General features: G+C 39.3%; 1 long non-coding RNA gene across 1 annotated transcript; it reads right to left on the bottom strand.

Annotated features, from left to right (window-relative positions):
* Positions 1-7,559: 7,559 nt before the first annotated feature.
* LOC113319330 lies at positions 7,560-9,567 on the bottom strand. Its single transcript, XR_003345368.1, has 4 exons — positions 9,463-9,567; positions 9,305-9,376; positions 8,580-8,764; positions 7,560-7,982 (listed from the first exon to the last, which is right to left on the bottom strand). It is a non-coding gene; the product is annotated as an uncharacterized LOC113319330 (long non-coding RNA).
* Between the last annotated feature and the right edge of the window lie 16,223 nt (positions 9,568-25,790).

Below are 25,790 nucleotides of genomic sequence, written 5' to 3'. Positions count from 1 at the left end.
GAAGCCACCTAGGATTTCAGAAACTCTCAACAAAAAAAACCTCTCCAGTGGTGGTTGGATATTAAAAATTTAATCTGATGTGGAAGTTTGAGTTTGGAAGAGAGTATTGGTTTTTAGAGACTCTCTCCATACCCACGTCATCACTATTTGTTTTTATTTTATTTATTTTGTTGGATTTTATGGATTAACTTTCTACAAATAAGTGACAAGTGTTTCAAAATAGGTATGAATACAACTACCACTGGAGATGCTTATCAAAACTAAAAAATTTATTTGACTCTATGTTGTTAAATTTCCTCTTTTTTAAGTCTCCACGTGGAATAAATATCCGTAAACCATTGGAGATGCCCTTATGTTTCGACAAGTATTGATACTGACGGGGAATTTGAATATAAATAGTGTTGACCAAATCTTGACTCAGCCAGATTGCGTCCTTAAAACATAGATTTGAGCCACCAATAAAATAAATTCTTGATTTCCTTTGACCTTTCTCTATTTTCAACAGTATTGGTTTCTTTAGTTTTTTCTTTTGTCATTTGTCATGATCAGTCGGAATGAAAGTTTTGTAATGAGGTTTTAATTACATCTGTTTTTATGTAAAAGAGATGTTAGCATCGCGGATGTAACCATGTGCAGTGCATTTAATACTCAGCTTTGATTATCGATCGTTCATTGTTGTACAAATTGCTAATAATAGGGTACACAATAACAAAATTGCTAATACCCGTTAGAATAACAAAATTGATAATAATAGGGTACAATTTGCGGAAAAGGTACTAAATTTCATATAAGATGGAAGACTTCACCGTGTGTCTTATATTAAAAATAATCTTAGATATTTTTAAATAAATACTTTTTGTCGTAACGGCACGGCATGAGACGGAATAACTTTTTGTCGTCATAATTTAAATAAATACTACAAACTATGATAAGACTTATTTTGACTCATGAGACCTGTAGCTATGAAAATCTTAGATATTTTTTATCCAAATTATTATAAATTTGGTTACACTTGCAATTGAGTAAAATAATAATTTCGGATAGAAATGCTAGGTAAATTATTTTATTTTTCCCTCAAATAATAGTTTTTTAGTCGATCCCCAAAGATTGGTGGTCTTTGATACTAATTTATGTTGTATTCAGATTTTTATGCTAAATCTTTATCGGATGAGCAATAAATATAGTTACATCCTCCCATAAATTCTTCCTCGATCGCTGGCACTATCGTCATGTGTATATTATTCGTATGCTCCGGTGATTCTATTCTTGTATTATCCGGGGTCATCTCTATTGCATGGTTTCGACGAAGCCACAAATTCATCCTCTCATTCTCTCCATGGATCATCAATAGTTTCGTGTACAGATGATGCATGAAGTATGGTTTTCCTTCATTTTCCTCCTCAAAGGAACATCGATATTCTCTCGTCGATATCATTGTCTCAATTCCTCACGATATTCTTCAGCAGTCTCGATAAATTTCATTATCTCTTTGTTAGACATCTCCAGAGGGTGTCAAGGTTTAAATTCTGGCAGGAGAACCGTTCATTTCATCTCATCTTAGTTCACAGATTCCAAGTGTTTATATGCCTCATTGTTTATCACAAAGTCTTGGATGTATAGTTGTCGTAGCCGCGGTTTCTTATTTGATCTCTCCTGACTTCTTTCCCTCATCATGCACATTTGGTTTGTTTGAGTTTCCAAACTTCCACTGTACTCCTTTAGTTTTTCTAATAATGTGTTAATCATAAAACAGTCGTTTTAATTGGTAAGTATTTCAATGAAATAATTTGTGATGGTAAATTAGTGATTATAGGTGGATAATCAGTGTATGTGGGGAGGATAATTAGGGGGATGGGGAGTATAATCAAGTGAATAAAACCGGTAGTGGAGAGGAAGATAAGACGAGTTAGATCGTGTTCAAGGCATTGCTTTTAGCCTTAAGTCTACTCTGCCCTTCTTTCGGCCATAAATATATCACTATATATGTCTCCAGTCTACTTAAATTAGGAAAAATATGGGTTGTACAAACCCTAATTATGCAATGCATGTCCTAAATTTTAACCTCAATTATGATGCCCCTGTTTGTAATGTTTCTTGGTGGAGTAATAGTGTAGCACAAATCAGGATTGATAGAGGTAAAAGCAAACTAGTTGTCGGGATGAGAATAGAGTTTAAGTTTCGTCAGAAACTTAATAAAATCTGATTCTAGGATCAAGACTTTAGGGTTTGATAAATATAATAATAATATTGATAATTGATTGATTAAAAGATTGTATCTCGAAACAAGAAGGCATAGCCTTTAAATAGGTTTACAAGAACCGACTAAAGAAAAGAAAAATGAATTCTACCTAAACTAGGAAAGAAAGGACTTGCAAAGCAAGTAAACTTAAAACACACGCCAAGGATCAACAATCATTGTTGATACGTATGAAGGGATCAACTATAATAGTTGACATGGGCGAAAGGGGTCAACTGGTACAGTTGACAAAATGAAAATAGGCAGATGTCCTACATCAGTCCCCCCTTCTTGAAAGAAACTCTCCCTCGAGTTAGCTAATAAGAAGAACTTCATTCTCTCCATATATTGCTCTAGACTTCGAGCTTTCATCAATGAATACGAGTTCTTTTCCTCCATGAAAAATGTAGATGTCACTTTTACCGGCTTACCACGATCAAACACAAAACTCGTAGCTCTAGAGATCATAAACCGAAACATCCAAGAAATGTGTCTCAAAGCATGATAAAAGTTGTGCTTAAGTCTCCCACGATCAAAGACAAAAGTCACGTCACTAGTGTTGGTAACGAAAATCATGACAACAACTACTTCCATGAGTATATGTGTGTCTTCCAACTTTGGAGCTACTCCTTTTAAAGCATAATCAAATGACTCTTTCCTTCTCTGGTCCAAAAATTCTTCTTTGGCTTCAGTATCAACATTTATGTTTCGAAATAGTATCCACCAACCAAATCTTCTGTCTTCAATATAACGCCTCGCATCAACTGTATAATCTAGTAAAGTCGCAACTAACGAAGCAGTAGTAAGTAGCGAAAAGAATACGGTATTCGTGTCACCCACATTAGTAGTGACTACTAAATTCTTTTCCATTCTTTCCATTTGGTTGACCCAAAACACGTCCTTGTCGAGAAAATCATCCAGCTTATCATGGTATGTTGTGCGTGTTATTTTTCCGCGATCAAATATGAAGTCCACTTTTCGAACCCCTTGTTGTATCGTACATCCATGAATGGTGTGAAGTGTACAAAAGTACTGTCTATTAAACTTGAAAACCAACATCTGTTTGCCTTTAAATGAATGTTATGAAATCAGTTCAGCATCGTTGGAAAGATGTTTATCTCCTTGTAATGATCTTGCAGCTACGATCACTTCTTTGAGAATAAACCATTCACAACCAGTTAGGCCATCAACTTTGATTGAAAACGTAACTGCTCCAATAATAACTCCAAGTATAAATCCTGTCAATGTACTGTTTCTCCACCCAAAGTTTGGTAATTCATGTTCTGCTTCGAATACTGACAAATCAAATATTATCATCTCAGTTGTAGTGGATTCAATGGATTCAACCTTGTCGATGTTATCTTCTTTGAATACTTGCTCCCGTTCCAAAGTTATGTAGTCCAAATAATCTATATTAGAACTAAGCACTACCTTTCCCTTTTCGTAGTAGTCAACAAAATTATCTGGAAAAGCAAAATCTAGGAAAGTTGTCTGCTTGCGTCCGACTTGTGGAAACAGAACACCACTATGATATGACTTCTCATTACGGTCTTCAAAGTTGGCCTTAAAGGATTGATAAGCTTCAGGACTGCCTATTTTAAATTTTTCAGCATCAATAAAATGCTTTTCAATATCGGAGCATGCATCCACTATATGCACATCACTCAGTGCAGCTAATTTCCTACTCCCCGGAAATGCAGGAGCACTCATTTTCAAGGTCTTCAGAAACTTCAAGCGCGGTGGTTTTGGATATGAAATTTTGTTGCCATATGGACCCATAAAGCAGACTTGGTAATCTGTAAAACTACTTTTCAAAGGATCTTTTTCTGAAATGGTGTTCATATAGTATGTGATGTATCCAAAGCAAAAGTACCAACAGTAGCAACAGTACTAATTTTATTGAGCTCTGCACGACATTGAGACTTGCCAGAGAGTTCAAAGTGGGAAGTATTAACAACTAACTTTTCACCATTATCGAACACAATAAAGGAAAATTTCCCTCCAGGCTCCCATGTAGCTTTCTGAAAATCGCGGTTTGCTGACAGTCCTAATATTAATCTTCCAGTGGCAGTTGAGCTTAAGAATGCCACCTCGTAGACTTCCCTGCAGTTACTAGCAAGAAATGTATAAGAACTTTTGTTGTTCCATGTCTCGAGCACATCAATCATTTGTGCATCATTTGACAGGTGAATTTCAAACTTTTCCCGAAGAAAGTTATCCGCAAATAAGCGCCCGTAACTACCAAGACTCGAGCCATTATCGGATGATGTTGGAGACGAAAGATATGGAACTAATCGAGAACAAAATGTTTTCCACAAGAAATACATGTTCCTTACTTCAAAATTAAGGAAGAAATAATACGCTGCCATTAGTTTACCTCTCCATGATGAAATTGTACCGGCAGATATAGTAAAAAGTTTTACCATTTGCTGCGCCAATTGTTCAGTTAATTTAGTGTTCACAAACTCATTTTGCGGAACTGGACATTCAGTTACTATTAAATTGTCCATTGTATACTTCTTGTTGACGTGTGTCTCACAAGAGTAGTCTTCCTGATACATCATAGTATCCATTGTCGACATATAGTCTTGTCGTGCACAGCTTCTAACAAAGTTTGAAAAACTCTTCTTAACAACATCACCGTCTGCTAGAACACATTTCTTTTTAAACTCATCATACTTGCGTTTTATGTATGTGTCAAGACCGAATACCAATATTCCTATAACCATCCTGGCACTATTCTTAGTATGAGGTTGTGAATAGACAGTCTGGATACGAAGCTGAGCACCATCTTTTTCTGAACTAAGATATCTAACTATACAGTTGAATATCTTATTTTTTCAACTACTCCGTGTAACAACAAACTGTTCCTTGTAGCTATATCAGCAACCTTGAAAAACATGTCTCCACAAACAAGCAACTCTATATCTAGACTTAACACGTCATGAACATTATGATCTCTCCGAAGTCTTCCGACAAAATTCAGTCTCTTTTTGATATCACCATGAGTAACAAGATCAAAGTAGACATATACAGTAGCATCATGAAATTGAAATCCAAAGCCATGTATTATTCCTTGAACATCATAAGGTGATGCCTTGACAATAGCGTTAAGATTAGGAACACTAGTTGGTACCAGATACAACGTTTTTAGATTTTTATCTAGAAACAGATCCTTAAACCCGCTTACGCAAACTCAAAACCCTATCCCTTATAAAAAACAATAAAAGAAAAGTTTTCTTATTCTCGTTTTTTATCATGGAAGTAGTAACTATGGAAGATCTTCTGCAGCTTAAACTAAAAATATCAACAAGTATTAGAGAATATGATTACAATTTCACAAAGAGCTATTTTGCCAAAGAAGATACAGATAAAACATACCAATTTCTTCTTAACATGAGAGCTGCAAAACGGAATTTGAAAAAGCTTGAACTACTGATTGGTAACGCGAAGACTGTTGAAAATTTCAAGATTGTTTTGCCTGTTTCAACTCAAGAAGATTCATCGTCTTCTAATGCTTCTGTGTAGCTGTTTCGGCTACCTCAGTTATCACAAAAGAGTTGTAAGTTGTTGTTCCCGTGGAAGAAATAAAAGCTACTTATGCAGAGAAAGAGGAAATCATGATAAACAAGTTTCATCTTCCATTCAAGAGGTTTCGTTATCATCTGTGGATGTTAAAGATGTTTCGACTACATCTCTTCCTGATGAAGAAGAAGAAAATCAGGTTGACAAAAATTCGCTTGCTTCTCAAGAGATTAATGATAAACCAATTCACAAGAGCACAATTTGAAGATTTTGTGGAATGTTTTAAACAGTTCAATGAGGTTCCGTTTGAACCAGTTCTTATTATAAAGATTACTTCTAAAAGGAGCGAAGAAGACCAACTAGGGTAGCACAGATCATGATTTATAGAGGTGAAAGCAAACTAGTTGCTGGGGATGAGAACAGAGTTTAAGTTTCGTCAGAAACTTAATAAAATCTGATTCAAGGATCAAGACTTTAGGGTTTGATAAAGATGATAATAATATTGATAATTGATTGATTAAAAGAATGCATCTCTAAACAAGAAGGCATAGCCTTTAAATAGGTTCACAAGATCCAACTAAATAAAAGAAAAAGGAATTATACCTAAACTAGGAAAGAAAGGACTTGCGAAGCAAGTAAATTTAAAACACACGCCAAGGATCAACAATCATTGTTGATACGTATGAAGGGATCAACTATAATAGTTGACACGGGAGAAAGGGGTCAGCTGGTACAGTTGACACAATGAAAATAATCTCCTACATCAAGTAAGTTCTGAAAAGGCCAGCAACCAAGGCGACCGAGATACAAAATGACCGATTTAGAGAAATTGAAACAGTTAAATGGAGATAATCGGGTTTCGTTTAATAATGCCGAGAATGATGAAGGTATTTCTTGTTGCCTTAAATCTACTGAATCTCTTAATCTTCTCCATAACATTATACCAAATGAGGAGTTGAGAAGATGGAGGTGAGTCATGAGAATAAAAATGGATTTAGTGATAGTGATGGGTCAGTATTCGTGTTGTTATGAAGGAAAAGATAATCAGGATTAAGAAGATAAAAAAAAAACAAATTTAGTAGATGCAGAGGAAACCCAAAAAGTCTGGAAGGTTTATGACAAATTGAGGTTCAGCGTCAGTGTATCTTTGAAGAGGAATGCGATTCCAAACTAGATTGTTGTCTCATTTGTAAGGTTGCAAAGAATTTAAGCTTGCGAGTCTTCATGGCTTGAAAGTAGTATTTATTTTTTCACTTAAATTAAATTAGGCCTATGATTGAAGTAAAAAGTTTTGGTGATTCATTATTTGGATATATCTCAATTGTATGTATTTGTTTTTATTTTTCGATAATATCTAAAAAAATAAAAATGAGTCAAATGAAAATGAATTTTTGTACTTTTGACATAATGTTCTTTGTTTTCTGTTGGTTGATAAAGGACAATTAATTTATTTCAAGGAAGAAATAAGGTTTTACATGTTGGTTGATAAAGGACAATTAATTTATTTCAAGGAAGAAATAAGGTTTTACATGTTGTAACCACAAATATTCTGATGTTATTTGTTGTAGGTTGACGAAGGCGGGCTAATGCAAATTTAAAAAGATATGAATCAATTTTTTTATTTTTATTTTTAAATAGAAAATATGAGTGTAAACATATGAGTTTTACATAGTTGTGACATTTAATTGGTAACGATTTTTGTGTTGGCATATTATTTTTTTTTTTAATTAGTGAGGAACTAATTATGAGGGTTATCAATGTATACTAGTATAACACGCAAGCGCCTGCCACTTGAAAGTTTTGTACGAAAAATTCTGGAAAAATAAATAAACATATGCTCAACGATTCTCATTACAAATGCACGATAATATGATACAAAAAGAAATTATCATCGCTTCCAGCCAAACATACAGTTCTCGTTACAAAAGCATGATAACATGATACAAAAAGAACCTTACCATTGTTTTTGGGAATTTCTTTTTAGCGCAGGCTTATTGGCCTCCTTGTGGTAATCAAACTACATTAAATTTGTCTGCCATCATTTTCTATTTGTCTTGCACAATCTGATGTTGTTCCTTGTGTATTTCACCATAGCATGTATTCTCTCCTTTACAGCACAGTGTTGTTCCTCTTCAATCATGGCTTTCCTTCTTTGGCGTGGATAAAGAAGACACAATATCCGTGGTTGCAATTGTTGTGACTCCATTACAGACGCGAAGACCTGTGAAGCGGCAAAAAAAAGGGTTAACTTAATTCGACCTTCATTTGGAAGATAGATAGATTTTATCATGACATGCTACTGCAAAATTGATGAGTGAAATAACATATGCGGCAACGGATGTCTGTGCATTATATTTTCATCCCCATTAAACAATTTAGAATCCTAATACGCCAGCTGGTATAGCTCATAGAACAACTAAGTCTGTTTTGAATCCTATTTCCCAATAAAGCAAATGTGTATTCTACTAAATTGACTTGCTGTAAAAAGAAAAAAAGAATCACTTGATGTACAGAAATTAACTTCATATAGGACTATAAAATGATGAATTTTCATAAACTGACTATCACCATGTGTATATACAACATCAAAAGAAAAGAGATTAAATGGTAAAAACACAAATATAGTACTGACCTCACACTACACTAATACTACTGTGTGAAATTTCCAAAAATTTATAATCATCAAAACCTAACAACTTAAGGTGAATTATTTAAGCAACTGAGAAGTTGAACTCAAAATGCCGCAATACATTGTTGAGACTACTATTTCAAGACAATACTGTGACGATAGAATAAAAGAAGGGACATTATTTATTACCTATTGGTAAATGGGAACCACCGCAGATATGAGAACACTGGAGACAGTCATATGTCTGACTTATATAACTTAGGTGCCCAGCTGTCCAGATGGATACCGAAATTGTGTCCCTTGTTAATCTTCACTTATACTCTACTAAAGTGTTTATGCCTTAGGTGCGTTGTCCATATGACCAACAAACAAACCTGCTAACAGGTTTGCAGTTAATTTCTAGAGTTAAGAATCTGAAACTCAACTACTAACACACCGACAAAATGTCATCCAATTTACGGGTAGGAAATTCAAAATACGGCATACCCAAAAAAATTAAACGTTTGAAGTTCTAAACATTGAGAAACGACTTGAAATCAAACATCAATTCATTTTTCTACCGAAGAGGGTTTTTTATTTTATTTCTGCCACAAAAGAGAGGGGTTTAGTGAAAGAAAATTTTGATTTGACTAACTTCAAATGTGCCGGGGAAATCAATAGTTACTGAAATTTGGAGGCCAAATTAGGTGAATAGGAATGGTGTAGTTAGAAAGCGATTGTTCCTGAATTTTATTAACAACACTCAATTTATATGGTTTGAAACTAACTGAAAAGGGAAACCCGAATTAAGAATCACCAAAAACAGTTGAGTAACTTGAATTTCAATTTTGGTATCCGATTTATATTCTACGAAAATCGGTGACTGGAATTCCAAAATTTGAATAAATTAGATTGTAGTTAGGGATTTGAATAACCTGAGTTGCAATGTGATGTTAAGGCCTCAAGTGTTCCGTAGCATAAGGAATGGAAAGCAATTGCAATGGTTGCTGAAATAAGAAGCCAAAACTTAGGTCAAAAATTGGTGATTCAAATTGTCAAAATTAAAGAAGAATAAGATTAACAATCGAATGACCTGGGTTGAAATCTGCTGTTAGGTCTCATATTCGTCGTAGCTTTTGTTCTTGTTTCATGGTGGAAATGTAGCAGAAACCACGGCGGAGGTTTCAGAAGAAAGCAGTTGGAGACAGAACGAAGAGAAAACGAAACTCCTTTTCTATTGTCAAGTGAAGATACTGTTTTACCCTTTCTTGCATAATTGCGATAGGAGAAATCAGCGAGGGTACTTCTGTAAAATAGGGTGGACACTGTCCAAAAAACCCTCTTTTCTTTATCTAGGAATTACTAGTTAATCCACTATAAGAAGAACCGGTTACTGTGTAGTCCATCATCAGAAAACAATTACTCGCTGGTCCAAAAACATGTTTTTGGACCAGATTTTTTATTCTCTCGTCCAGCATACGTGCAAGGTGTTTTATGTGTATTTCATAAATGTCGTAATTGTCCCTCCGTCCAATCAATACCTAACATAAAAACACGTCAAGCATATTATTTTTATTTTTCAGATCTGAATCGATTAAGAAGAAGAAGACCGAGAGCAGATTCATGAAGAAGGAGAACAAAGAAGAAGAAGATATAATTCAATTGAAGAAGAAGAACAAGATATCATTCCATTAATAGATCAGCGAAGAAAAAAAATAAAGAGATATGGATTTAATCAATATTGGGATTCTTAACTTTTTAATCTATTTCCTCGTCTGGATCTGTTATTCAACATTGAAAACGAAGGTAGTCCATTCAAAACGATATGATTTAGTTTACTAAAGTGAAGATTAATACTCCTTTCGTCTCCGGTTAGTTTTGATTTCAATTTTTTGTTAATTTTATCTTTGATCAAATTGTTTTGGGTTTTAGGTTCGTATAAAAAAGATTGGGAGATTTTGTACGATCCTACAATAACCCAATTGTTTTTCTTTTTTTGTACATATTTTCATTCAGAACATATTGAATCATCAACATTTTCCTTTTATACATATTTTCTTTCAGTACATATCAACATGTATTGTTGGATCATCTACTCTTTTTTCTTTTGTACTTTTTTTTTCTTCTGTACATATTTTCCTTGAGTAAATATTAATATGTATTGTTGTATCAATATGTACTATTGAATCATATACTTTTCCATTAATACACGTTTTTGTTCAGTACATATCAATATGTATTATTGGATATGTATTGTTGGATCATCCACTCTTTTTCTTTGGGTACGTATTTTTCTTTAGTACATATCAATATGTAGTGTTGGATCATCTACTCTTTTTTTCTTTTGTGCTCTTTTCCCCTCAGTACATGGTTTCCATGAGTACATATCAACATGTACTGTTAGATCAATATGTACTGTTGAATCATACTTTTTCCTTCAATACATATTTTCCTTCGGTACATATCAATATGTATTGTTGATCTATGTACAATTGGATCTTCTACTCTTTATTTTTCTTTGTACTCTCTTCTTCTACTGTGGTATTTGTGTATTCTTTGTATTCTTCGATCTTGTTTTTACCAGGATTCACCAAATGTAAATTTCTCCATGGTTTTAGTAAAATAGGGTTTTCTTCAATCTTTTTTCAATATGTATTATTGATCAATATGTACAGTTTGATGAGTTTGTTTGATTTTTTTGTTTGTCTGTTTGATGATTTCCTTTTTAACATTTCAGTTTGTTTGGTTGGTTTGAAAATTTGATTTTTCATTTTGATTATTTTTGCTCTAAACCTAATCATATTTTAGTTTATTTTTGGTGTTTTGATTTTGCAGTTTTCATTACTGTTGATCGAGAAGAAAGAACGAAGAAGTTGTAGAGAAGAATAAAGAAGGAAGTAGTGGGAGGAAACGGTTAAAGCGTGAGTGAGGATAGCCTGGTAACTTTACATATGTTTAAACCTTTTTGTACTAAAGGATAAATATTTAATCCCGCTGGACTAGCCACTAACCCGGGTCGGGTTTAGTGGACTAAATAGGAAATCCCTCTTTCTTTATATTAGTATAAGATATCCATAATTGAAGGAGGTTACAAATCTTACGTCTGTCTGATGTCTTTGGCTGGGATGAGACTATGATGGTCGGATGGAACCATTGTCTCTCAAAATGTTATCCAATCGTCGAAGGCTCAAAAACCCCTTTAATTTTTGCACATTAATTTTTTTAATTGGTGAGGATCTAATTATAAAGTTTATCGATGCATACATCCATAATTCAAGGAGGTTATAAATCTTACATCTGTCAAATGTCTTTGGCTGGGATGAATTCTTTCCCTCCGCTACCGGGAACCATTATTTTAAAACCCAAAATTAAGTTGAGTTAGGTTTTTTGTCGATACCCTAGATATCACCCTTTCCGTAAAAAACCTTTAAACTGATCTATGATTGATGTAATTTTTCGACTTTTCAACCGTGTTCAGTAGAGCTGCACATGGGTCGGGCGGGTCGGATTTTAGCTAATACCAACCCCGCACCCACAAGTACCAGGCGGGTTTTTTTACCTGCCCGGTACGGGACGGTCGGGTTCGGGTTTATACCCGCTAAAACCCGCTTCAAGAGAATACAACAAAGCCTTAACAAGTGCTTATAAATCTGGTGTTCAAGAGGGCTTAGTTGCTGGATTAGGGCTTGTTTCAGCTTTATTTATAGTGCTATGTACATTTTCCTTGGCTACATGGTTTGGTGCAAGTATGGTAGTTGACAAAGGGTATAAAGGTGGCTCTGTCGTTAACGTAATCATTATTGTCTTGATTAGCTCCTTGTAAGTATTTGTACCGATGAACATGCATAATTTGCTTTTTATTTGAACTCTTTACCCAAATATATGATTGCTCTACGTGGATATACACAGGTCCATAGAGCAAGCATCTCCATGCTTGACTGCATTTGCTACCGGGCAAGTTGTTGCCTTCAAGATGTTTGAGACGATAAACCGAAAACTAGAGATTGATGCAAATGACACAGCTAATGGAATCATATTATAAGATATTCGTGGAGATATTGAGTTAAGTGATGTATATTTTAGCTATCCAACTAGACCAAAGGAACTAATTTTTAGTGGGTTCTCTTTATGTACACCTGATGGTACTACTTCAGCTTTAGCGAGTTTTTTCAGGCTGGTTTGGACGGGTTTTAACCAATACCAACCTCGCACCCACAAATAACGGGTTTTTATTTTCATAACCAAAACCGCACCCACAAAGTGTAGGTTCGGATTAAAAAACCACGAATTTAGCGGGTATGGACGGGTTCGGGTAAGTTGGGTGGGTCTTGTGCAGCTCTAGACTGTTCAGTTAAGAGGTAGGTTTCTATTTTGTTTTAAGCCCAGATTCATGTTCATACCTACATTATAAAAGTAGATATATGAATTATCAAAAAACCAACACTTAATCATTTTAGTAAGTAGGATGTACATATATTTTTAAATATAAATCTCACTTTGGTACGAAAAAAATAAATAATAATAATAATTAAAAAAAAAAGTTTTACTTTCCGTTAGATTCACAATGCCACCACCAACTAATGCATAAATGATATTATGGTTTTATTTAATGTTTCTTTAAATATCTTGAATTAAGAGGTTATCCACTAATTAAAGGTTAATAAATTTGAATTCATAATGAAATAGGTTACAAAAACGACGACCATCGGATGTCCTTGGATGGGATGAGACTGGGATGGTCGGATACAACGTTTGTCTCTCAAAATGTTATCTGACCGTCCAAGACTCAAAAATCCATTCTGTTTTGCATTATAGATGAAATTCAAAATCGTCCCTACTAAACTGGTGCCCCATAATTAGTCTTGCATAATAAGATCTAGAATTGAGAGCTCACTCACGAAAACGAGCAAGGCTGCTAACGGGGGTACCAAATTGTTGGGGATGTACCAACCCAAAGGCAATAGCTATTTTGTCATATTTGTATTTTGGTACACCCCCAAGTAATTTGGTACCCCCTATTAGCAATCTTGGAAATGAGAACCATATTTTCTCTTTATTTCCACTCATAAGTAGTCTTGCATTATCTTATTAGGGATAATGCAGATAATGCAAGACTACTTATGAGCGGAAACAAAGAGCATAGCTCAGTGGTATCCCATCAACTCCAGTAAGGAGGAAGTCAGGGGTTCGATCACTACCGTAATAGAGGTTTGTATTTAATTTAGTTGTATAGAGAGGTTTGGCGAGGTTGGGTCTAGCAGTGGGGCTAGTCCAACTGGATGGATTAGGGTAGGGACATGGATCCGGCTTTAGCCTATCAAAAAAAAAAAACTTATTAGGGGGATTTTGTGTTTCCACCTCAAAATAAATAGTTATTTTGCATTAACTCTTTTTAAATTGCTAATAGGTGAAACCCCTTTCTGTCAACTTTACTGTTACTACCCAGTTAATTATGCACGTGCCGTACATGTGTGTTTCGTAAATAAATATTTTTTAATAAAATTAAATAAAAACCTTTAATCCAACGGCTCCAAGCAAAGATCTTAAATGAAGCTTAAAAACACCATATTTATCATTATTCGCTGCCTCCGACTCTGCTCGGACTAAGTTTAGAATTTTCAAATCTACAATCACCACCACCCCCTTCCTCGCCGCCTCCAAACCCTTTTATATGGAAATACAAACGGTTTCGGTATCTTGGGTGAGGTGATGACGAACAGTTAAAAATGCCACCACCGCCATTCTTCAATCACTCCAACCTGCATCACCGTCGATCTATTGCTCCATCAACATAAATTAGCACCATCATCCACAATTTTTGTTCACTAATACTGTCCTAATTAGGCCCTAGAGCTCCACGAAGCTGCTTACATCAATATTTATTTTCATTGTTTGTAATCTAATCCTATCAAATCTAGGGATTTATAAGTATGTATTCCGTTTGATTTTTGGGTTTCCTGGCCGGATTAGGAAGTTAGGGTTTGAGATTTTTATGATGTTGTTAGCGTATAAGATTAGTTTGGTACTCCCTACGTTCCTTTTTAATAGGCTGGTTTTGTTTTTAGAGAAAATTAAGAGAAGTAATCATTGAAAGTGGTCCTCATGACACTTGTTAATAAAAGAAGTGAAGTGAAATGGTCCCCATGACACTTGCCAGCAAAAGAAGTATAGTGAAATGGTCCACATGACACTTATCATCAAAAGAAGTTTTTCATGATTCTACAAGTTACCTCACCTTAAACTGTAATTTGAATTCATTTTTACTGTGGGGGGAAACTTGAGTCAGTGAGGGGTGTAATTAGCATTAGGGTATTTGAATTATTTCCTAGGAACAAGTGTTTATGCTTGATGCAATCCTAACTGTTGCATGCAGTTATCAGGATTGGTCATTTAAGAACCAATTATTGTACTCAGGTGAATCAGTTTTAATGAAAATCAATTTGCTTTCAATTCTTTGAAGGTTAGGCTCTGCTTGCAAAGAGAAAGCAGTTTGCTGCTAGTTTTCCATTGATTCATCTTGTAGTTGTATCTAGATACTCTACAATTGGTATCATCCTCTATCCTGGAATCTGTTATCATGGCTAACAAAGAGAAACTACAAGAACTTACCACCACCATTAATCAAAATTCTGCTTCTATCATCGAAATCAAAGACGACATGGGATCTATCAAAGGCGAAATTGTCTCCTTACAGACTTCTGTTGCTGATTTAGATTCCAAACTTTCTTCTATCTTCGATCTACTTTCTATTATTCAGCAGCAAGGTTCAAATCGAACTCCAGATCCACAGTCATCTGGTACTCCTCCACCTCCTCAGGGCGGCGGCTTTGATGACATTAATCAGCTTATCAAGAATTTTCGTCATCCTGCTCCTAGTAAATTCACTCGTACCCCAAAGGTAGATTTTCCTAGATTCAATGGTACAAACCCTCGTGGCTGGGTTCTTAAGAGTGAACGATATTTTCACCTTCATAACTTCCCTGAAGAAGAACGTGTTGATATGGCTTCCATACACTTCGATTCCCAGGTTCATCCCTGGTATCTCAACTATCAACAAGGTAAACAATCTATTACTTGGGCTACCTTTGTTCAGGATTTATATGCTCGTTTTGAGGATGTTGCACATGATAACTATGTCAGAAGTTTTAATGAATTGTCCCAAACAAGCACAGTGGAAGACTATTATGATAAATGGGAACACTATAAGAGTTATATGGTAGCTAACAATCCAACCCTTCCTGAGAGTTTTTATACATTCAGTTTCATTAGTGGGTTGAAGGAGGAAATATGTACTGTTGTGCAAATGTTTAAACAAGCTGATACTTCCACAACTTTTTATCTAGCTAGATTACAGCAAGCTTCACTACATCCAAATCCTAAACCAATCAAATCATTCTGTAGACCATTTACACCTACACCGTTATCTGTTTCACACCCTCCCTCTACTATCAAACCATTTTTCTCTTCTACTTCTACATTCTCCAAAGGTACTGGTACTTCACCGCCACCTATTGTAACACACCCACTCACCCCAACAAAACATTCACTAGATTCTACTCTTCCTCCTGTGAAACGATTAACCCATGTTCAAATGCAAGTTCGCAAGGACAAAGGGTTGTGTTATAATTGTGACGAATTATAGACAGGGTCATAAATGCAAAACTCAACAGTTGTTCATGTTGATTGCTGATGATGAACACGATGAGCAAGGAGACTTATCCACTGAGGAAGTTAGTGATGCATCTCATTCAGGTGGGGAATCTCCAATTGAGATTTCCTTACATGCCTTAACAGGGGCCACTACTCATGAAACAATCAGGATATCTGGTCATCTTAACAAGCATCATGTGACTGTCCTTATTGATACATGCAGTACACATAGCTTTATTGATGCAACATTGATTTCGCAGTTGGGTCTACATGTATCTCCTACTGGACACATGCTAGTTACAGTTGCAAATGGGGATAGCACAATCAGTCAAGACACCTGTCACAACCTCACTTGGGAGATGCAAGGCTACCAATTTTCAGCTAACTTACGGTCCTTACCTTTAGGTGGATGTGACATTATATTGGGAGCTGACTGGCTTCGCCAACTTGGTGATGTTCTTTTCAACTTTGCTCTCTTGCGCATTTCCTTTCTTCACCAGGGCAGTACGATCACTCTACAGGGTACTCATTCTAAACCCTCTCTTAGCTTAATTAGTGGTTCTTCTTTTGTGAAATTTCTTAAGCAAAACACACCCACCATTATTGGCCAATTTTTTTCTATATCATCTACTCCCATCATTCCACCCCCACCTGCAGTTTCCACACTTTTGGATACCTTTGCTGATGTTTTCGCAGAGCCAACTGGCTTTCCTCCATCTAGACCCCTTGATCATAAAATACCTCTCAAAACTGGCTCAAACCCTACTTCTCAACGGCCATATAAATTCCCCTACATACATAAGTCTGTAGTTGATCTTTAGTTTCTAAAATTTTATCCAATGGTGTCATCCAAAAGAGCCATAGTCCATTTGTTGTTCCTATCCTCTTAGTCAAAAAGAAGGATGGCACTTGGCGTTTTTGTGTTGATTATCGCAAACTGAATGACATTACGGTTAAAGATAAATTCCCCATACCACTTATTGAGGAACTTTTAGATGAGTTGAATGGGTCTGTAGTATTTTCCAAGATTGATCTGCGTTCAGGTTACTATCAAATACAGCTTTATGCACCTGATATATACAAAACTGCTTTTCACACCCACCACAGCCATTTTGAGTTCAGGGTAATGCCATTTGGGCTTACTAATGCCCCTGCAACTTTCCAGGCTCTCATGAATGAGGTATTTCAGCCATATCTACGCAAATTTGTACTTGTGTTTTTCGATGATATTTTGATATACAGTCCTTCTATGGAATCCCATCTGGAGCACCTTCAGCTCACATTATCCTTACTAAGGAAACATTCTCTATTCGCCAAGATGTCCAAATGTCCTTTTGCTCAGCCACAGCTAGAATACCTTGGTCATATTATCTTTGCAAGTGGTGTTGCTGCTGACCCTGAAAAGATTGCAGCCATGGTCAACTGGCCAAAACCTCAAACCCTTAAACAACTCCGAGGATTCTTGGGACTTACGGGTTACTACAGAAAGTTCATCCAGCACTATTGCACCATTGCTAGACCACTCACTGATATGCTAAAGAATGACTCCTTCTCTTGGTATGATAATGCCACTCAAGCTTTCACTGCACTCAAGCAATCCATGACTTCTGCACCTGTCTTAGCCCAAACAGACTTTTCTCAGCAATTTGCACTTGAAACTGATGCATGTTCAAGGGAGTTGGAGCGGTACTTATGCAGCTGTTTATGGGTGAAAACTATTTCTGCCGGTTTTGGTAATTTGGGGTGTGTGGATGAGAAATGAATCTAAACCCTAAAAAAATGCACTGCACGGGAGTGCTTTTGATTCGAGAAATCAATCTGTACAATTCTGTCCTAAACCAAGAAATGGTCGTTCCAGACTTGCTTCGGTCACAAAGTGAAGGAGATGGGGTTGATCTTAGGGAGGCAAGCGAAGAAGGTGTTGATATTGTGAAGGTGTTGGCTATGTATGACTTGTATCAGAAAGCTGAACTGGCTTGCAGAATGTAAGCTATCAGTTCTGGTGTTGGAATACGTTGTATCCACAGTTGATTTCTGTTTCGTCTTTTTTTTTTTTTTGGAAATAGGGAGGAGAACCTATTTATACAAGTCATTGAGACTAACCCACGTCTCTCATGGGAAGTGGAGTGATGGAGTAGTGGAGTTGTGTGTTATTACCACACGACCAGTCTTGCCCACTTCTCCCATCATCACTAACCGTCCATGTCTTCCTGACACGTTCTTGTGATGGCGCGTTGCACGCTACACGCTGTAAAACGCCATACCAATACCCCAGTATGTATCCCCCAGTTTGTGACATGCTTGATGTCTCGAATGTGTGGATGTGGGACCCACAGAAAGTAGCATGTGATGCTATATTAAATAACTAAGTTATTTAGGAAGTCGATATTTATGAAATATCGTGTCTATTCTATGCAGGTAATGCGTCGAATATATTCAGCATGTATGAAGCATCGTTGTTTTAAGGCTTAACAGAATAAGTCACGAATTTAAGCGTCTTAAAATAGCATCACGTCCAGTCATCTTCGAGTGGTCGTTTGGAGGCTATACAGGCAAGCCCTGATTTGGCCGATCACCCCATGTGGAAGAGTGGTGGACGGTGATCGTGGTAATGCCTCACTGGTTGCCTAACTCCTGTCTTAGGCTGTCCGTCCAAGCTGGCGAAGTTGGACGGACGAGATGACTTGCGACCCACATCTGCGACCGTCAGATTAGGGTTTAGGAGGTGCGCAAGTACCTTCTTTCAGCTAGGTCGAATCCATGCATGGGAGATGTTTTTGGCAAGACTGACCGGGCATGCGTGTAGACGACTTTCCGGTGTACACGTATGTACCTCACTGTCCCATGGAGATATGATCTAAGCCACTCGATTTGTCCGAAAAAGTTGAGTGGTCGAGATCGGTTTGCAATTGGAACCGCGCGACCATGCCTAGTTTGGGCACACGAATCGAGGAATCTAGCCATGGTCGGTCTTGGTCGATTGGTCACGCATGTAGACGGGCCCACGACGATTGTGTTGACATGCTTGGGACCCTTTGAGTCTACATCTACACCCTCCATCTATGTCTGCGAAGATGGATGGTCGCGACTGATTTGCGACACATGTGATATGCCGCAAACCCTAATTAGGGTTTCATGTCCACGCTACTTTGGCTGGATGAATTGACAAGCTACGCTCCTCTTTTTGGGAGGCCGACCATGTGGAGCCCACATTGGGCCGGTGGTGAACATGCCAATACCTGCCTGACGGCTATGGGTCTGATCTAAGCCATCCAAACATGCTGGTGAGGTTGGATGGTCGTGATCAATTTTAGACCTTTAGTGGAATTTCCTGCGACCGTTAAAGCATCACGCCGACCAAACTTTGGGCGAGCGTTTGCTCCTCCCTGGATAAGTCGTGAGATGGTTGGCTATGAAGGTAGAAAGGGGGTCCGCCGGTGTGCAGGACAAGCTTGTCCGACCGGTCATGGGATGATCCACGCCGTCCAATCATGATGGTGAAGTTGGACGGTCGTGGCTGGTTTTGAGACTGACGTTGGCGGTCTTGCTGCGCACAAGCTTTTCCAAGATGCTCCACACCAGCCCAAGCTTTAGGATGGTGTTCGGTGGCTGTTTGGGAGGCGTGGTATGTATTCGACCGACCAGGGCATAAACGGGCCCGCTGGTGGTCATTAAGGTTGTAGCCTGCTCCTGTTGAGGATCGTCTAGGCTGGTTAAATCATGCAGCCAACTTGCGTGGTGGTGATTGTTTCTGAGACTGATATGGACAGTCCAGATGCTCAATCAGGCTAATATAACACACCGAGAGATGTATCCTCAATCGGGATAGTATAACACACCGAGAGTACCCTGTACGGGTATTTCGTGCATGCCTCACTATTAACACTTGGAGATTCGTGTTACTCTGTTGAGAGTAACACTCAGTCGTCTTGCCGCACTAATAATGAGAATTATGCGGGAACAACACAGGAAAAATACAAGGCTAGTCATGCAATGTTGTAAATTCACAGGGTATATGGGATTGTTGCTACGTGCTCCAACCTGGATGACTTTTGTGTATTTAATTCACAAAATACTGGGATTGTTGCCACATGCTCCATTTTAGGTGAATTAGTAAAGTGAAGAAGTATTCATTACTTATCAGTGGCTTTATCCTTTGCAGGATGTCAGCGTATAAATTTGGTTTTACAATTTTAGCCCTGAACTAACATCCACCATCAACATTAAGTCCCCTGCCTAGCACATAATGGTTGCATCATTGTGGGGTAGGCATGAGATGGTGACATATACAGATAAAACTTATGAGACAAAGTTAGATGTTACCAGGAGAGATGGGTCGTCCTGTCCTTGGAGCATGTCACGTTCAAGAGGCGTCCAGGCGAGCGTTCCCCTAGCATGATGTCGGTCGAGAGCCTGCTTTGTGATTGCTCTGCTCGAACGTGGGGCTGATGTGCCTGCTCGATGGACTGTTGCGCCTGCTTTGCTCGACCGTGGGACTCATCATGTGCCTGCTTGATCGAACATGGGCTTGTTATGGCTGCTTCGGTTAAACGTGGGTCCACTGCGTGTCTGCTTTGGTCGAATGTGGGACCCGATGTAAGCATGCTTGCTTCGAACATGGGCAGATGTGCATGCTTCGATCAAACACGGGTCCACCGTGTACATGTTTCAAACGTCAGCCCTATCATGTGCCTTCTTTGCCCATACGGTTGATGTGCTTGCTCGAGTGTTATCCTTGCTACTTCGACTAAACACCGACCCATCTAACTTGACCAAACACCGGCCTTGCTGCCTGCTCGAACGTGGGGCCCACTGCGTGCTTGCTTTGCTCAAAAATGAACCATGTGTGCTCAAATGTGAATGTGGGTCCTGCAGAGAACGTTGAAGCAGCTTCTGGAGCGAGCAGGTCCTGGAGAGCGTTGAAGCAGCTTCTGAAGCGAGCAAGTCCTGGAGAGCGTTGAAGCATCTTTTGGAGCGAGAAAGTCATGGAGAGCGTTGAAGCAGCTTCTGAAGCGAATGTGGAGGTGACTCCTGGAGAGAGCATTGAAGCAGGATTCTGAAGCGAACGTGGGTCCCAGAGAGAGCGTTGAGGCGGCTCTTGAATAGACCATTGAAGCAGCTTCTGATGGAGGGAGCGTTGAAGTGGATTCCTCTTCAGTTTGATTTACCCTTGCGAATTCCATGCTTCTTGATTGACCATCTCTCTCGTGTTGAAGAAGTTCTAGACTGACGGTGAAGGAACTTCATACTGAGCCTCAGTCCCCAAGCGTGGTTTACATGGTTCTATCTCTATTCGTAGTGGTTGTTGCCATGGTGAAGCTCGGGCACTGGTATCAACAAACGAACAACGGTTCTTAGCTGCGACTGTGATCAGAAGAGACTGACAGGAAGAGGCGTGACAGCTACGGGCACGAACTTGGCGGTGTCTCGTTATTAGAGCGAGAAGCATGATGGAACCGATAACTTCTTGATGATTCCTCTGGAATGAAAAAGAGGAAGACAGTACCCTGCCCACGAGTATCCAGTGATCCTTCGACTTGATAGATGTTGTCACGCTGGTTTCATGAGGCCGTCTTTACTACGTTGCGTTTCATAGACATCCAGGAATATCTCTGATCTTTGACAATAAGTCTGTTCTCTTGAGTGTATACTCGTATTTGAACATCTTGGAATCATAATGATAGCGTGCTTGCATCCATGTTTGAGATGGATAACGCGCTAAGAAGTCCCCAGTCACACTCCTTTGGTAACACAACTACTTCTTCTACGGGAGACGAAATTCTGAAAGCGTCTCTTAATGTTTCTGCCGTCATCTTGGACGTTGTTTTATCATTGTGGCAATCGTGTATGCGGTACTGGAGTTGGAGTTGGCGCGCAGGATGTTGTGTCTCGGTGGTTTTCCTCTTACTACTTCAGCGCAACTGGTAGCAAGGCAGATGATGTTGTATATGAGCGTTCAACAGCTCCAGAGGATGACCAAAAGCGCAGATTCTCCAACATAGCACGATAGACATGCACCATCGTCTGATAGAGTGACTCGCCCGGATCTTTCTCGACATGACGCATGGGCATCGTTATCTTCTTGAGGCTGCTCCCTTGAGGTGTCGGCTCCAGTAAAAGATTTCCGTCATAGAGCGCTTATACGTTGCACCGACATTCTTTAAACCAAATGGCAGTACAGTATAATAAAATTTCCGAGAGGAGTTCGAAAAGCTATCTTACTTGCGTCATGCTCGTACATCCTTATCTGGTTGTAGCCGCTACATCCATCCATGGAGGAGAACATTTCGTGTCCGCTGGTTGCATCTACTAACATGTCGATGTTAGGTAGAGGAGAATCGTTTTTGGGGAAACATCTGTTCAAGTCCACGCAGCACCTTATCTGTTCATTTTCCTCGTGTCTGAACTGCGACTCCAAGCGAATATGTCCTGGTACTCTTTGAGAAGTTCTACGAGCTTCGTGCGTTAATCCGTACACAAGGTTGAGCTGATGGAGATAGGCCTAGGAGATTCCTCAACGATTTCAATCTCATCAGTTGTGGAGTTGGTGCCATCTTGCAGATGTTGTCGATCATCTAACACTTCTTCTTGTGGTTGTTGTAGCATTCCATTGGGTGGAGAGACTGGGTAACAGTCTCCCCTGCTAATTGATAAGAGCAGCGTCGATATACCGTTTTCCTTTTCTGGTCACGACTCGCCACAAAAGTTCGTTCCCTCTTGGTGTGAACATGGGTTTCGGCTTCACCGGATGAAGAAGAATGTTTCGTCAGCAAATATGCGTCGTGGGGCTTAGCCCTCAATGATGCGAGTCGGTCCTCCTCCTGGATTGACGCCCATGTGGGGAGTGGGATGCAATGGACTTTGTCTGATTCTTCCTGCGGAGCTTCCCTCGGTTCGAACAGTTCCACTCCGCATATTAGTGCGTATGGAGACAATGATGCAGGAATACGAACGACTTCTTCATTCAGCATAGTCTTCAGGCACTGGTGATATGTTGAAGGGACGATCCTATTGTCATGAAGCCATGGTCTCCCTAGTATCATATGGTAGTCCGGCTCCTTCTCTATAACTTCGAATTTCACTTTTGACTGAACGGGTCCTACTGATAAATTCGGATTGACATACCCGTATGTGCTAGTCTGGTTTCCTTCAAAGTCTGTCATTGTGGTAGGCTGTCGTACGATCTTGCATGGGCGGACCTTGGTTGTCCTGAGAGTCTTGAGGGTAATCACATTCGAAGACGCTCATGTGTCGATGAGGGCTCTCTTGAACTCTGAATCCTTGATGCGTGCAGTAACATTTAGGGCCCGGTTGTGACCTTCTTCCGCCATCATGTCGTCCTATGTAAATGTAACATTATTCACAGATGTTTTTGTTACGTTTGAGACTTATGTACGTGGAGGAGTTAGGTGCACGTCCAGGGCTATCTGGTTGATTGCAGCAAACGTCTCTGCCCGCTGATTCTTCGTGAGGTGTAAAAGTTCACACAAACTTTCTACTAGAGAAGCTGCTTCCTGATCCACTGGCTTCCGGTTCGTAGTGAAACTATTGACTTGAGGAGGATCCTTGTGAGGATCAGTCCCCAGTTTAGGAGTCTCCATGACAGGACCGCTCATATCTGATGTCATCTTGATGAGGAGATGTCGTTTATCGCTTATTTGATCAGGTCCATGTAGGCCCGCGCCGCTGAAGTACCTGCTTCGGGTGTGTTGAATGCGTTCCTTGTTGGCTCCAAGGGCTGTCTTGGCTCTTATGGAAACCGATCAGTTAATATCATGAGAAAAGTGAGTACCTCTTTCTGAGTTGCAGCCATGTCCGTCTGTGCCTTAGCAAGGACTTCTCATCTCTCAATAAAATCCACCATAGTAATAGGGGGTTGTCCTCCTATGGCTCCTCCGGCCCCTCGTCCTGAGGCAGGAGTGGCAGTTGCCCTGGTGACGGACGGAGGCGTTATACTCGATGAGACGCCGGGATTTGCAGCTGCTCTGGCTATGGTGATAGGAGGCGTCACACCCAATGGAATATCTCCTCCTGCTCCGCTGGTGCTGGTGGTAGAGGACGTAATTCCATGAGATACATTGATTTCATTGACAGGTAACACCACCAATCGGGATATCAACGCCGAGAGTGTTGTCAGCGCTAGTCCCATTAGGATTGGTTGTTGATCCAGACCTAAGATCCACCATTTTCGAAATCAATAAGATTGAATTGGTATTGAAGAAATTGACTTCACAACCGAGAGATTAATCTCCCACTGTGGTCGCCAATTGTTTATGGGTGAAAACTATTTCTGTCGGTTTTGGTAATTTGGGGTGTGTGGATGAGAAATGAATCTAAACCTTAAACAAATGCACTGCACGGGAGTGCTTTTGATTCGAGAAATCAATCTGTACAATTCTGGCCTAAACCAAGAAGTGGTCGTTCCAGACTTGCTTCGGTCACAAAGTGAAGGAGATGGGGTTGATCTTAGGGAGGGAAGCGAAGAAGGTGTTGAGATTGTGAAGGTGTTGGCTATGTATGACTTGTATCAGAAAGCTGAACTGGCTTGCAGAATGTAAGCTATCAGTTCTGGTGTTGGAATACGTTGTATCCACACTTGATTTCTGTTTCGTCTTTTTTTTTTTTGGAAATAGGGAGGAGAACCTATGTATACAAGTCATTGAGCCTAACCCACGTCTCTCATGGGAAGTGGAGGAAGTGGAGTGATTGAGTAGTGGAGTTGTGTGTTAGTATCAAACGACCAGTCTTTCCCACTTCTCCCATCAACACTAACCGTCCATGTCTTCCTGACACGTTCTTGTGATGGCGCATTGCACGCTGCACGCTGTAAACCGCCATACCAATACCCCAGTATGTATCCCCCAGTTTGTGACATGCTTGATGCCTCGAATGTGTGGATGTGGGACCCACAGAAAGTAGCATGTGATGCTAGATTAAATAACTAAGTTATTTAGGAAGTCGATATTTATGAAATATCGTGTGTATTCTATGCAGGTAACGCATCGAATATATTCAGCATGTATGAAGCATCGTTGTTTTAAGGATTAACGGAGTAAGTCACTAATTTAAGCGTCTTAAAATAGCATCACGTCTAGCCATCTTCGAGTGATCGTTTGGAGGCTATACAGGCAAGCCCTGATTTGGCCGATCACCCCATGTGGAAGAGTGGTGGACGGTGATCGTAGTGATGCCTCACTGGTTGCCTAACTCCTGTCTTAGGCTGTCCGTCCAAGCCGGCGAAGTTGGACGGACGAGATGATTTGCGACCCACATCTGCGACCGTCAGATTAGGGTTTAGGAGGTGCGCAAGTACCTTCTTTCAGCTTGGTCGAATCCATGCATGGGAGATGTTTTTGGCAAGACCGACCAGGCATGCGTGTAGACGGCTTGACGGTGTACACGTCCGTACCTCACTTTCCCATGGAGATGTGATCTAAGCCACTCGATTTGTCCGGCAAAGTTGAGTGGTCGAGATCGGTTTGCAATTGGAACCGCGCGACCATGCCTAGTTTGGGCACACGAATCGAGGCATCTAACCATGATCGGTCTTGGTCGATTGTTCACACATGTATACTGGCCCATGGCGATTGTGTTGACATGCTTGGGACCCTTTGAGTTTACATATACACCCTCCATCTATGCCTGCGAAGATGGATGGTCGCGACTGATTTGCGACACATGTGATATGCCGCAAACCCTAATTAGGGTTTCATATCCACGCTACTTTGGCTGGATGAATTGGGAAGCTACGCTCCTCTTTTTGGGAGGTCG

This window comes from Papaver somniferum, chromosome 10 (genome assembly GCF_003573695.1).
Source record: "Papaver somniferum cultivar HN1 chromosome 10, ASM357369v1, whole genome shotgun sequence".
Lineage (NCBI taxonomy): Eukaryota > Viridiplantae > Streptophyta > Magnoliopsida > Ranunculales > Papaveraceae > Papaver > Papaver somniferum.
The sequence above is the reverse complement of the archived record's forward strand: the minus strand, read 5'-3'. Positions and strand labels throughout refer to the sequence as shown.